At 40.6% G+C, this 14,107-nt stretch overlaps 1 non-coding gene across 1 annotated transcript; it reads left to right on the top strand.

Annotated features, from left to right (window-relative positions):
• The first annotated feature begins 299 nt into the window (after positions 1-299).
• On the top strand, positions 300-406 carry LOC118895105. Its single transcript, XR_005019875.1, has one exon. It is a non-coding gene; the product is annotated as a U6 spliceosomal RNA (small nuclear RNA).
• Positions 407-14,107: the final 13,701 nt, after the last annotated feature.

The following is a 14,107-nucleotide window of genomic DNA, read 5'->3' as shown; positions in this document are numbered from 1 at the left end:
GAGTAATAAAGAGAAAGTCTTAAAAGCAGCTAGAGAAAAAAGAAATTATGTTCAAAAGAACAAAGATAAAAGTGACAGTGGACTTCTTTTCAGAAACAATGCAAGCATAAGACAGTGGAGCAACATCTTGAAAGTATTAAATGTCAACCAAGAATTCTATATTCAGAAAAAAAATGTTTTTAAATGAAGGCAAAAGAAACTTTCTAAACATACTAAAACTCAGAGAATTCATCACCAGCAGGTCAGGACTCTAAGAAATGTATAAAGAAAGTCCTTCAGATAAAAGGAAAATGATACTAGTGCTGTCTTCAGCAGCACATATACTAAAATTGGAATAATACAGAGAAGATTAGCATGGCCCCTGCACAAGAATGAGACACAAATTTGTGAAGTGTTAAAAAAAAAAAAGGAAAATGATACTAGATAGAAATTTGGATACATCCAAAGGAATGAAGAACACTAGAAACGGTAAATATGTGAATAAGTATGAAAAACTTTCCCTCTTATTTAAAAAAAATTGTGATTAAAACAAACATAATAATGTATTCTGGGATTTATAACATTTGTAATAGTAAAATATATGGCAACAATAAAACAAGGAATGGGAGGGAATGGAAACGTACTATTGTAAGATTCTTAAACTATAAGTGAAGTAGTATATTATTTGAAGGTAAATTGTGATAAACTAAAATGAATAGTGTAAACACTAGAGCAACCACTAAAAAAAAGACTAGTATAGCTAATGAAACAATAAAAGAGATAAAAGTGGAGTTATAAATATTAGTCAATCCAAAAACAGGCAGAAAAATAGTTAAAATTGAACAAAGAACAAATGAGACAAAGAAGACAAATGGCATGATGGTAGATTAAAAATCCAACTATATTGATAATCATATTAAATATAATGGTCTAAACAACAATTAAAAGACAGATTGTCCAAGTGGATTTTTTTTAAAAGGTCTCAACTATATGCTGTCTACAAAAGACCCAATTTGTATATAATAATATAGATAGGTTAAAAGTAAAAGGATAGAGACAGATATATCACGCTAATATTAATCAAAAGAAGATTGGAGTGGCTATATTAATATTAGTCAAAGTAGATTTCAGAGAATGGAATAATACCAGAGATAAGAGAGAAATATTAAAGGATTTCATAATGATAATGAGGGTCAATTCTTCAAGAGACTTAACAATCCTAAATGTTTATGCACCTCATAACAGAGCTTCAAAATACATGCAGCAAAACTGATTAAACTGCAAGGAGATATAAACAAAGTCACAATTATCTCTCTCTCTCAATAATTGATAGAGCAAGTTAACAGAAAATTTGTAAAGATACAGCAGACTTGAACAACACTTCTGACCAACTTGACCTAACTTATATTTATGGAACATTTCCTCCAATAACAGCAGAATACACATTCTTTTCAAGTGCACATGGAAGATTTACTAAGATTGATCGTAGTCTGGGCCATAAAACAAGTGTGTTCTCCAACCACAGCAGAATTTACGTAGAAATCAACTAAAGAAAAATATCTAAAAATTTAACAAATATGTGGAAACTAAACAGCAGTCTTCTAAATAACCCATAGGTCAAAGAAGAAATCAAAAGGGAAATTAGAAAATAGCTTGAGTTGAATGACAATAAAGATACAACATATCAAAATTTGTAGGATGCAATGAAAGAGTGCTTAGTGTTAATATAAACAGTTATATTTGAAATAAAAAGGTTTAAAATCAATAACTTAAGCTTCGCTTCTACCTTAATGAACTAGAAAGAGAAGAGCATATTATACCCAAGGTAAGCAGAATAAAAGAAATAATAAAGATAAAAGAACAAATCAATGAAATTGAAAAAAGAAAAACATTAGAGAAAACCAAAAGCTGGTTCTTTGAGAAGATCAATAAAATTGATAAATTTCCAATCAGATTAATTGGAAAAGAGAAAACAAATTATCAGTTTCAAACTTGGAAGAGGAGACATCTCTACAGATCCTACATGAAAAAGATTAGAAGGGAATATATGAATAACTTTATGCCAATAAATTTGAAAACTTACATGACATGAACACATTTCTTAAAAAGATACAAACTAACAAAGCTTTACCCAAGAAACAAATAACCAGAATAGCCCTCTATCTATTAAAAAATTGAACTTGTAGTTTAAAAATCTTCCCGTAAAGAAAACTACAGGTCCAGATGTCTTTGAAGACTAGTGAATTCTATCAAATATTTAGAGTTGAAATAATGACAATTCTACACAAATTATTTCGTAAAATAGAAGAGGAGGGAACACTTCCTAACTCATTCTGTGAGGCCAGAATTACCCTGATCCCCAATACCATCTGAAGACATTACAAGAAATGTATAGACTAATATCTTTCATGAACATAGATGCAAAAATTCTTAACAAAATGTTAGCAATATACTAAAAGGACAGTACATCAGCAATATATTAAATCTAGTGCTATATTAAAAGTTTAATAAAATGAAGTTTATTAATACATTTATTATAAAAATCACAGCAAAGCTATCCAAATTGTAAATCTTCCCAACCTTCCTGAATAAGGAAGTATATTAGAGAAGGAATCTTTTTCTTCTAAAATAATAAATAGCCATCAATCAAGCCCTCAATCCTCAAATCTTGGCTATGTTCTGTTGCCCTTGATTGCCCCAAGGTGCTATAAGTACTGATGTCCTAAGATGGTGTAGCCTAGAGACAATCCAGAAAGCTTTCTTACAGTGCTGCAGATGCTCACTTGTGGCTTGGCCCACTGGGTATGTGGATTCAGAAAAGTGGAGACGTTCAAGGTTGTGAAGATAAATGTGGCAAGGAAATATTCTGTTTTCCAGAAGCTTTTGAGAATAGCTCTTTCTCCCTAAGGAGGTTGGGATAACTTTGTAGTCATACACAAAGGCGTGTTCCCTCTTGAGTAGGCTGCCTTTCTTCCTCAGGTCACATTGCTTACATTTTACATTGTAAAATTTACATATCTTGACCTTAGGGAAGAAAGATCTGCAAGTCATACCTCTTGCCCTTCCTTAGTTGCCAACTTCTTAAAATGGGGCTTCTAGTGAGGTCTTTGAGACCCCTTTGTGGGCTTACATACAACTGTCTGCCATGCCATTTTTATGATTTCAGGCCTTCCCATAAGATCACATACGAAGACCAAAATGGGTAACTGCTTCCCTCTCAGCTGAGAAATCTCAGTTGGCACTGTTAACAAGATGCAGTTAAATCATTGTCCCCATGATTAACCCAAGCACCTCATTTTGGAAGGTGAACAAATAAAGCCTCTTAATTTTCTCCTCACCTTGTTACAATTTGAGTGAATTCCAGCAAATCATTTTCTCCTTCTTTTCCTTTTCCATCTCTGCCATTATCTGCCAAATACAACTTCACTAACCAAGGACCATCTTCAGTCAAATCTTTAATTTTTTTCTTGATTCCTATAAAAAGATAAGAGTATTTGATTATTTTTAGACAATAGTTCCCCCATTCGACCAGCTAAGTTGATTTTATTTTTTAAGATTATACTGATTTTACTTGTGTGAGTGGATGCATTTGGCAATATAGTCAAGGAAATACATATAATTTAAGAAGTCCTTTTTAAAAATACCCAGTACATCTTTTATTCTTTACAACAGCAAGCCCAGAATTGCTCTGTATGAAAGAAAATCTCATTTAAGATTTAAATTGTTGCCTTTACTTTGGCTAAAGAGAAAATCGATGTCTCTAGAAGTTCTTGGTAGAAGCTGAATGCATTGTCTGCTGATCCTGGGGAAATGATAGTCCTTTTTCAGGGATTCGCCCCTCTAAAAGAGCCTGCAAAGTTGTCATATTTTTTGAGCTCTAGAAGGACAAATGTGGAGGAAGAACTGTCCTGCCTTCGTAGACTTCATGACTGAGTTCAGTGGTCCTGGAGTCTGGTTCATCCGTGTTCTATCCAGCTTTCACAAAGTTCAGGGTCAGTGCTGTAGGGTGGCATCATGTTCACACTTGATTTACAAGTTTAGGAGTTTGGCACAGAAAAAAACAGGAAGGGGATGGAGAAAAGAGCCGTGGACATAACGCTGGCTTATCCACTTATAAGTGTGAGATGGGAGAGCTGAACCTCCAGTCAGTCTCAAAGCCTGTCACTTCCCGGGGGCCTCCAAGTGTTTGAGGGTAGACGCTTTGTGTGCAACATGACCCTCGGAACCCCAGCCAACTACTGCATGCGGGGGCTCAACTGAAAACCAGTGATCTGTTCCAAAGTCGGGGAAGAAAATGCACGGAACTTAGAGATAATATATCTATATGTTGTCTTGTGCAGGCAGTTTAAGGGATTTTAAAGGCTCATGTAGAGAACAAATATATGGACGCCAAGCGGGGGGTGGGGGTGGTGGTGGTGGGATGAATTGGGAGATTGGGATTGACATGTATACACTGATGTGTATAAAATAGATGACTAATAAGAGCCTGCTATATTAAAAAAAAAAAGGCTCATTTAGGGAAATCCCTGGTGGTCCAGTTGTTAGGACTCGGCACTTTCACTGCCGTGGCGTGGGTTCAATCCCTGGTCAGGGCGCTAAGATCCCACGAGCCGTGTGGCCAAAAAAAAAAAAAAAAAGGCTCCTTTAGTTACACAATAATTTTGCCTGACATGCTGACTTGAGAACCTAACCCCAGGGCTAAATGGGACTCTTCTGTACTTGAATTCTTTCAGCATTCAACAAGTATTTTTGAGCTCCTATTATGTGCCAGGCACAGTTCTAGCTGTTGGGAATCCAACAGGGAACAAAAGAGACAAAACTTCCTGCCTTCATAAAGCTGAGAGTGAATGTTAACTAGTGTGTGGGCAGAGCAAGGAAGGGAGGCGAGTGGATGACAACTCGGGATGTTTTCAAGTCATGAAAGAGAACTGACTTTTTAGGGAAAGGTGATAAATTTGACATTGGGTCATACTACTCTGCCAGTTAAAGAAAAAAAAAAAAGCATGCTTTAAAAAAAGATTCAGTTGGTTTATTTGGATATGAATCTAATCTGCTGAGTTATTGAAGGAAATAGGCAGGATTGATTTTCCTTCGAAACATAGTTGGAGGGGTGAAAACGAGCCCATCCTTTAGTTTTACTGGGGATAAACCTAACTTGTCCAAATCTCATTTGTCCTTACATTCAGGGTATGGGAATGATAGCAAATGACAGCCATTATGAATAATATAACAGTGCTAGTATACTAGCACAGGATCTGGCACACTGTAGGTAAATGTTGAATAAATGAGTGAATTAATGAATAACAGAGTGTAATCATATTGTGGAAAATTTTATCTCACCATTCATTGTTTTTCCAAGCATAGCGTGGTTAATAATGCCCTGAGACAACTCATGAACACGAATAAAATATGATTTTGCTATTTTTGAAATCTCTTCACAAATATAAACACCTGTGAAGAGTTGACTGCCCAGAATGATTAACGACGTGGATCCTAATTGCATGTGGCCCTCATTTCTTTTTGCCCCCTTCTGGCATGCCAGAAAGCAGCAGTGATGAAGCATGAGGCCAAGGGGGCCAAGGCCAAAGGCCAGAGGCCAAATTCCTTTGCAGCCACTCAGCTTTGCAGGGAAAGAAACAAAATGGTCTCAGCCAGTCTACACCCCGACCCGAGCCAGCGTGGCCTAAATGTGTGCCATTGGAGAGGAAGGGAGCTTCCAGGCTTGTGACTGGCCTGGTCCAGCTTGCATCCCTATGGGAAAAAACAATCCAACTCTCCCTCCAATTGGTGGTAAGAGAGGTAACAATGTCATCTGGGCCCATGAAAAATAAGCAATTTCTAAAATGCTAGTCCAAGGCACGCTCCAGAATTTAGACCTCTAGTGAGTCCCAGTGCCCGGTTAGAGGGTAGGAAGGCTGATGCTGCTTTAGCACAGGGATTTCCTGCTGCAGGCCTCTAACTAAAGTTCAAGCAGAACCAAATTCTTTTCTCTGGACGGGAAACAAATTCCTTGGAGTAAGGGTAAGTACATGCTGAGCCCCTGGTAATACTTGATCCACCCCAGCTGTATTCACTCCAACCTATTTTTACCTAATCTTACACTTCCTTTACTTTAAAACAAAAACAAGCTCACCAACAATGACCACTTTAATTTACGCTCCTCTGTCTCAGAGAATTTAGCAATGGTATAGCGATGCCAGTTGTGCCCGAGACAGGGTGGTGTACTGAAATGAGCAGAATCTCCAGGTTTAAAACCTCTCTGAAAAATGCTGTGTGACTCCCCAGAAAGTCACTTAACTTCTCTGAACCTAAATATCCTCATTGCTGACATATAGATCATAATATTCACCTCCTAGAGGTATTGTGAAGATTGACTGGGAAGCATGGTGAAACAATGGTTGTAGAGGCATGTAGCACACAGCAAATATTACTGCCTAGCTTTCCAGGTGCATTTCTGGACTTCATGTCATTGAAACCCTGGAATGGGTGCAACCTGATGGAGAACCTCCGTGTGTAAGATGTCCCCCTTCCGCCACTGCCTGAGGATCAGATACATATTTACAACTGCATACCTCCCTTAGGAGCCACACCACAGATCCAGTGTGGACTTGCCCTACCTTGAGCTTTCTCCCATTTTCTCTTTGGTTAATTGCCAGGATTCCCCAATTGTCCCTGATTTCAGAATCTTTCTTACCACCCTCATTGCACTGGCTACTAGGTCCTGTCAATTCTCCTTCCTAAATATTTCTAGACTCTACCTTTCCATCACTGCAGGCTCAGTTCTGCACTTTATCTTCTACTGTAAAAACCTCCAAACTCATCTTCCGTCATCCAGATGTCCCTATCTCTAAAACAAGTTCTGTAAGGCTGCTGGAGGTTCTTTGTAAAAATCCAGTTCTTATTATGTCACTGTCTTGCTGCAGAAGCATCATGGCTCCCCCTTTGCTCACAGGAGAAAGTCTTATTCCTTAACAGCATTCATGGCTTTTGGCCATGTGGGCTCCACTGGCCTTCCCAGCTACATCTCCAGCCCTCTACCAATGACCTGACCACTCTGTGGTGAATGTCACACTTCCCATATGCTGAACGCTCCAGGCACTTTCACCTGAGCCTCTTCTCACGTGGTTCCCTTTGCCTAGAATGCCCTCTCTTTCCCAGTTGATGAACCTCTTCTCATTCCTTCCAGAGAGAGCTCTGTTTCCCATATGGGCCAACTCCCAAAGGTCAAGTGTAAATTTTCATGGAACCAGAAGTTCCCCAGAGGGGGTCCTCATCTAGCCGTTTCTGAGACCAACAGGTGGGCATCACACATTCCTGTGGGCATCGGACTGTGAACCACTACTCAGGTGTTCATCTGTGGATGCCAGGTCCCGGTAGGACCTTCTTCTTGACGTTGATTTTTTTTTTTTTTAACTTATTAAAACAGCTTCTTTCCATCAACAAGGAGCATACGTGATTTTCTGTGTAATTACCAGAGGTTTATCAGCCAGAATATAAATTCTATTGATTGCAGGACTTAAGGAAGCAAAGTGTAATTAGGGTTGGATGATTCACACCTTGGACTTTGGAACCTGTCCACAACGGTTTCCATCGTTTAGCTATCACTCACGATAAAATCCTGAGTAAAATAATTTCTGGATTATAACCAGTAACTTCCTGACTTGGAACTAATAAAGCTGTTTTGAAGATTTCATCTGGACTTTTGAACTTGACCTTGCACTCCTTAATGCCACTAAGCATCCCTATGGTCTGTGCCGATGATATAGGCAATAATGCTTTATTTTGGGAAGTGAATTTGCCACCTGGGTGGCATTAGTACTGTAGTTAGGGTCTGATCAATCCCAAGCTTGGGGACTGAACGGGGCACAGGGAAGCTGCCTTATCTGCCGATGACTCTTCCTGATGACCTTTCGGTGACTTTCAGTCTTCCGCCATCTTCTGGCTCTTTATGGACCTGACGAGCCTGTGACTAGGATAAGTCAAGCCAGACATCGGCTAAGTGAGTGCTATCACCCTCCAGGCCCAGGGTCGACAGTGCTTGTAAACCCTTGGCACAGAGCCATGGGGCTCAGAGGTGGCCAGACTGGGTCTAGAAGAGACAAAGAAGCCGGAACAGAAGCAGGTCTGAACCCTGTTTGTTCTGTGCTTTCCATGACAAAGAAGAGGCATCTAGGAGCCTCGCTCTGCTTTCCGATTTTCTTTACTCAGCAAAATAAATCAAGAGTAGGCAATCTGATTTTCTTCCAGTCTAAAACCGTGGTTCTCGAAATGTGGGCCCTGGACTAACAGCATCTGCGTCACCTGAGAACTTAATAGAAACGCAAATTCTCAGCTTTCTCTCAGACCTACTGATTCAGATCCTTGGGGGGGCAGGATCCAGCAACCTGTGTTTTAACAAGGCCTCCAAGGTGCCTCTAATGCTGCTCAAGTTTGAGAAACACTGATCTAATAATTTTTCATATTCAGTGATGCTTTGAGGCAAGACGGGCTTGGACAAACAGACATCTACCTTCTGCGAGCTTAGAAACGGAATCCATTGCCTCGTGTATCAACTGGCAGATGGCTGCTCCACGTACAGCTGTCACGTTCCTGTAATCATGCATTTGGAAGGAAAATAAAGGCTGTCAGCCTTCTGAGTGGGGGTTTTGACTCGTACAATACTGTGAGTTCAACTTTCCAAGCAGCAGGCCAAAAGCCTCTTGTCCACAAAGGGGCGAGCATAAAAATAGTTTGGCTGTTTCCAGTTGGAACCAAATGGAAACCATCTGGACTCCTCACCCAGGAGGTTGATGTAAGTCAGCTCGATCTGACCCTTTATTTTGAAACAAGTAAAACTCTTCTACCAAAGACCAAACTCATCCCCAGACAAACACACACCTGATGACTATGAAAGTAATTATCCAATATGGGAAGCTGTTTTTTAATTTGTTTTGTGAATTCTGGATAGCATGAAAATGCTCTACTTCCACAAGAAGCTATAAAGTAAATATATCTTAGATACAAAGTTGTTTCTATTGATTTGAGGCACAGGATTCCTTGGGAGACAAAAGACTTTAATGGCTCCCATTGTCCATTGGATTAAGTCCAAAGTCGTGGCCTGACATGCAAAGTCCTCCTTAATGTGACCCACACCGTCTTGCCAGGTCCATCCTCCCACATCCTCTTGTTCCAGCTAAACTTGTAGGCTTGTGGCTTGCACTGTTTTTTAGTTAAAAATTTTATTTTAAATTTTTTATTGAGATAACATTGGTTTATAACAGTATATGTTTCATGTATACAACATTATATTTCTACTTCTGTATACACTACAGTGTGCTCACCACCAAAAATTTAGTTTCCATCCATCACCATACGATTGATCCCTTTTACCCATTTCACCCTCTACCCCAATGCCCTTCCCTTCTGGTCACCACTACTCTGTTCTCTGTGTCTATGTGTTTGTTTCTGTTTTGATTCAGTTTGTTCATTTATTTTGGTTTTTGTTTGTTTATATTCCACATATGAGTGAAATCATATGGTATTTGTCTTTCTGATTTATTTCACTTAGTATGATAACCTCAAGATCCATCCATGTTGTTGCAAATGGCAAGATTTCTTTTTTTTTTTTAAATGGTTGTGTAATATTCCATTGTATATACACCACAACTTCTTTATCCATTCATCCATTGATGGGCACTTAGGTTGTTTCTGTATCTTGGCTATTGTAAATAATGTTGCAATGAACATAGAGGTGCATATACCTTTTTGAATTAGTGTTTTTGCATTCTTCTGGATAAATACCCAGAAGTGGGATAACTGGATCATATGGTAGTTTTATTTTTAATTTTTGAGGAATCTCTGCTGCACCAATTTACATTCCCACTGACAGTGTTTGAGGCTTCCCTTTTCTCCACACCCTCACCAACGCTTGTTTTTCTTGCCTTTTTGATAATAGCCATTCTAACAGGTGTGAGGTGATATCTCATTGCGGTTTTGATGTGCATTTCCCTAATAATTAGTGATGTTGAACATCTTTTCATGTGCCTGTTGGCCATCTGTATGTCTTCTTTGGAAAAATGTCTATTCAGCTCCTCTGTGGCTTGCATTCAGGCCTTTCTTCCTCACTTAAGTCTTTCTCCATATAAGTCCTTTCTTTCCACATCAGGTTAGCTCCTAGCTCATTCACAAAGCCTTCTCTCCAATTCCATCTCTGGGGAGAATGCCCTCTGAACCCAGTGTCCATATTTGGCCCTTGGCAGATGCTGCCTTGTGTGGTTTTTCATTTCCTAGGTGTATATCCTGTCTCAAAACTACATTCTGAGTCCTTTTGTTATGAATTGAATTGTGTCTCTTCCCAAAATTCATATGCTGAAGTCCTAACCCCCAGTTCCTCAGAACGTGATCTTATTTGGTAATAGGGTCATGGCAGATATAATTAGTTGAGATGAGGTCATACTAGAGTACAGTGGGCCCCTAATCCAATATGACTGATGTCCTTATAAAAAGGAGAAATTTGGACACAGACACACACAGGGAGAACGCCAGGGGAACGTGAGGCAAAGACTGGGGTGATGCATCTACGAGTCAAGGAACACCAAAGATGGCCATTAATCCAGAATGGCCATGGCAGAAGCCATGAGAGAGGCATGGAACAGGTTCTCCCTCAAAGCCTCCAGAAGGAACCAACTCTGCCAACATCTTGATCTTGATTTTCAGGCTCCAGAACTGTGAGATAATACATTTCTGTTGTTTTAGCCACCCAGTCTGTGGTACTTTGCTATGGCAGCCCTGGGAAACTAATACACCCCTAAAAGGCAAGAGCACACCTTGTGCCCCACACAGAGCTGGCACCTGATAACCATCTTCTGTTGAGGCAGCTGCAGTGACCGGAAGATAGTTCCCTGGGGCAGAGACCGGGGATCTCTCTTGCTACATCCCTCACACACCAGCCAAAAATGGCCCTGAGGACATTTAATTCCATTAGTGTTGACTGAAAGAATGACATAGAGCCTGGAAAACTGTAAGATACTGGACTCCCCAGGGGGCCTGGCAGGAGACTGTATACAGCTAGTTCATGAAGGTCAAAAGAAGCAAGTTTGGTACTTTTGGGTCAGGTTTTCGTAACTGAAAGGTTGCTATTGTGACCTGGGCCTTAACATAGCTATTATTTAAAAGCTAAAGGATAACTAATAGTATTGCTTTTTATTTTTATTTTTATTTTTATTTTTTTAATTTTATTTATTTATTTATTTATTTTGGCTGTGTTGGGTCTTCGTTTCTGTGCGAGGGCTTTCTCTAGTTGCGGCAAGCGGGGGCCACTCTTCATCGCGGTGCGCAGGCCTCTCACTATCGTGGCCTCTCCCGTTGCGGAGCACAGGCTCCAGACGCGCAGGCTCAGCAATTGTGGCTCACGGGCTTAGTCGCTCCGCGGCATGTGGGATCTTCCCAGACCAGGGCTCGAACCCGTGTCCCCTGCATTGGCAGGCAGATTCTCAACCACTGCGCCACCAGGGAAGCCCAGTATTGCTTTTTAAAAAAACCTTTTTCCTCAAACTATTCACCTTCTGTAGGGGTTTAACATCTCAGGGCCTACTTAAGGGTGGCGGTCTGGGGGGCTCGAGTGAGGGCTGGTGCACAGGAGGCGTCATATTCATGAAGGACTCACATTCAGACCCTGGTGTCATCGCCTAATGAGGTCAGGCAGGTATTCTCTGTGTTTTTAATGTGTGTTAGAAGAGTTTGCTTGTGAAACATAAAGACTTCAAATATTATGCATTTTTAAACCTTTGCTATCAATTAACTGAAAAACAAATTTTAGCTCAAGTAGCTCAACAAATAGAAGTGGTCAGAGACGCTCTCCAACCTTGGGAAGGCTTGAAGTTCCCAGATAGATTTTGTCCTTTTGGTCTTTCTGCAGTGCCAACTTGACTGCGCAGCGTGACGCATATGCCTCGTCTTTGTCCCTGCGACCGCTTTCTGTAAGGTCTAGACGCAGAGTTAGAATGAGTGGCCCAGCAGTCCTCTCCCCTCAGATGTCATCTGGCCCAGTGTGAGGACTGTCCTCTCTATGGCTACCTGTCTTGGAGACACTCATCCTCCTCGTCCCCAGAGGAACCCCAACCAACTCCTCTGAAAGCATCCTTGGTTGAAAATATTCCCGGGATGGTAACTGTCTGAAACAAATGATAACCTACATGGTGCTCCTCTTCCTCCCCGCCACCCCCTTCTCCTCTTCCTCCTTCTCCCTTTAGTAGATTTTCCAAAATCTACTAGCGCTATCCAGCGGAAAGACTATATTTACATCAGACAACAGAGCCAGGGTCTGATAAATGTTCTCACTTTACCTTTTCATCTGACTTTTTAGATCATAAAGTTGAATTTTTTGAATTCAGTGAGATTTCACAGAAAAGATACAAGGATAATTCAAGGACAGGAAAAAGACCACACAAGAACAGATTAAAATTGAGGAAGAGAAAGCCAAAGGGTGAAGAGCTTCATTATAAGGGCCTGTTGCCTTCCACAAACTATTAAAAACAAAACAAAAGAAACAAACAAGAAAACCAGAACAAAACAAACACACAAACAAAAAAACCGAAGTGGACTAAAACAGATTAACAGAAATTTAGGTTAGCTGCCACAAGGAGTTTCCCAAAGGCTGCTCTGCTGACACACTCAGTGATTGATCTTGTGCTGTCTCTTCATAACTTCAAAATGTTAAAGCTGGAGTGGAATTTAGGAAGCTGTGAGCACAAGTGCTCGACTTGCAGAACAGGATGCTGAGACCTAGGCATCAGGGCAAGTGCTGGGAACAGAATCCTGGTTCCCTACAAACCTTTAACACTTGGATAGCTTCTCACTTAGTTTAATCCTGCTCAGAGGTTATGGAGCTGGTGACTTCTTAAAGTTCCCTCTGAATGACTCCATTTCTGCTTCTAAGGAAGAAGCATAGGAGAAAAGTTTCCAAGCTGAATTTATCAGGTCCTGCTGGCTGTTTATTGCAGAGATATTCCCATAATTGTTTTCTGGCCCTGTTGAATGTGCTAAAGACGTATTCCTCTGGTGGATATGGCTAAGCTGTTCTATATTTGGTTTCTATGAAGCCATCAGATGAGTCTTATTTTCTCCACTTGAGTTTTTCTCTCTGTTTGGGGTAATTACCTTAGTAAGGGGAACACACAGCCTATGAAAGGAGGAAGTGATTTACAAGATGAAGGAAGTGGGAGGAATAGTTGAAACAACCACGAAAATACCTTTTTTTCTCTTCTTTTTCCCTGAAGTAGTTTTCACTGTTAAGCTCCAAATGACTTTGTAATCTGGTTCAAAGTTGTACTTCCTCTCTGTCTGGCTATACAGAAAAATAAAAAAAAATTAAAAAAAGCTAATTCAAAGTTGCATGAATGGATTTTTCTCTGTTTTCAGCCGCACTGTGCAGCATGCGATCTTAGTTCCCCAACCAGGGATCGAACCCGTGCTCCCTGTAGTGGAAGTGCATAGTCTTAACCACTGGACTGCCAGGGAAGTCCGCATGAATGGATTTTTGACACACTTTAATATTGGTTATTGCCTTCATTTTATGTACGCTTTGGACAGAGGTATTTCTCATAAAAGAGAATTATCTGACCCACTGACTTCACTTCAGTCCTGTCTTTTTCATGTTTCTCCCCTCAAAGGCTTGAGGAGACTATGCAACTAAGCAGGGCTCCAAGAATCATCCTGCAGGGCCTTGTGTAAATTCTTCTTTCTGCTCCACAGCTGCCCTCTATAAAAGTGGCTCCAATCTTGGGAATTAGTAAGAACGTAGCAGAGAGGAACCCATTTTTGGCATATTTAAAAATACATATTGGTGTGTTATCACACTGGAGTCGTTCTGGACCCTTCTTTTCCTTTCTCTTGCACCCCACATCCCATCCATCAGGAAACAGTGTAGATGTAGGACCTCCTCTGTTGCTGCCCTAGTCTCACCCGGGTGGAAGCCTCTCACCTCTCACCACCACCTCTCATCTGGATGACAACGGCCTCCCGAAAGATCTCTGTGCCCTCCACCCACACCCAATCCGTTTGCTACACAGATTGAGGGTCCTTCTCAAACCGAAGTCCCAACTAAGTCCTGATTCCTCTGCGCCTTCCTAGCTAACAAGGCCCGTGACCC

This window comes from Balaenoptera musculus, chromosome 4, assembly GCF_009873245.2.
Source record: "Balaenoptera musculus isolate JJ_BM4_2016_0621 chromosome 4, mBalMus1.pri.v3, whole genome shotgun sequence".
Lineage (NCBI taxonomy): Eukaryota > Metazoa > Chordata > Mammalia > Artiodactyla > Balaenopteridae > Balaenoptera > Balaenoptera musculus.
The sequence above is the reverse complement of the archived record's forward strand: the minus strand, read 5'-3'. Positions and strand labels throughout refer to the sequence as shown.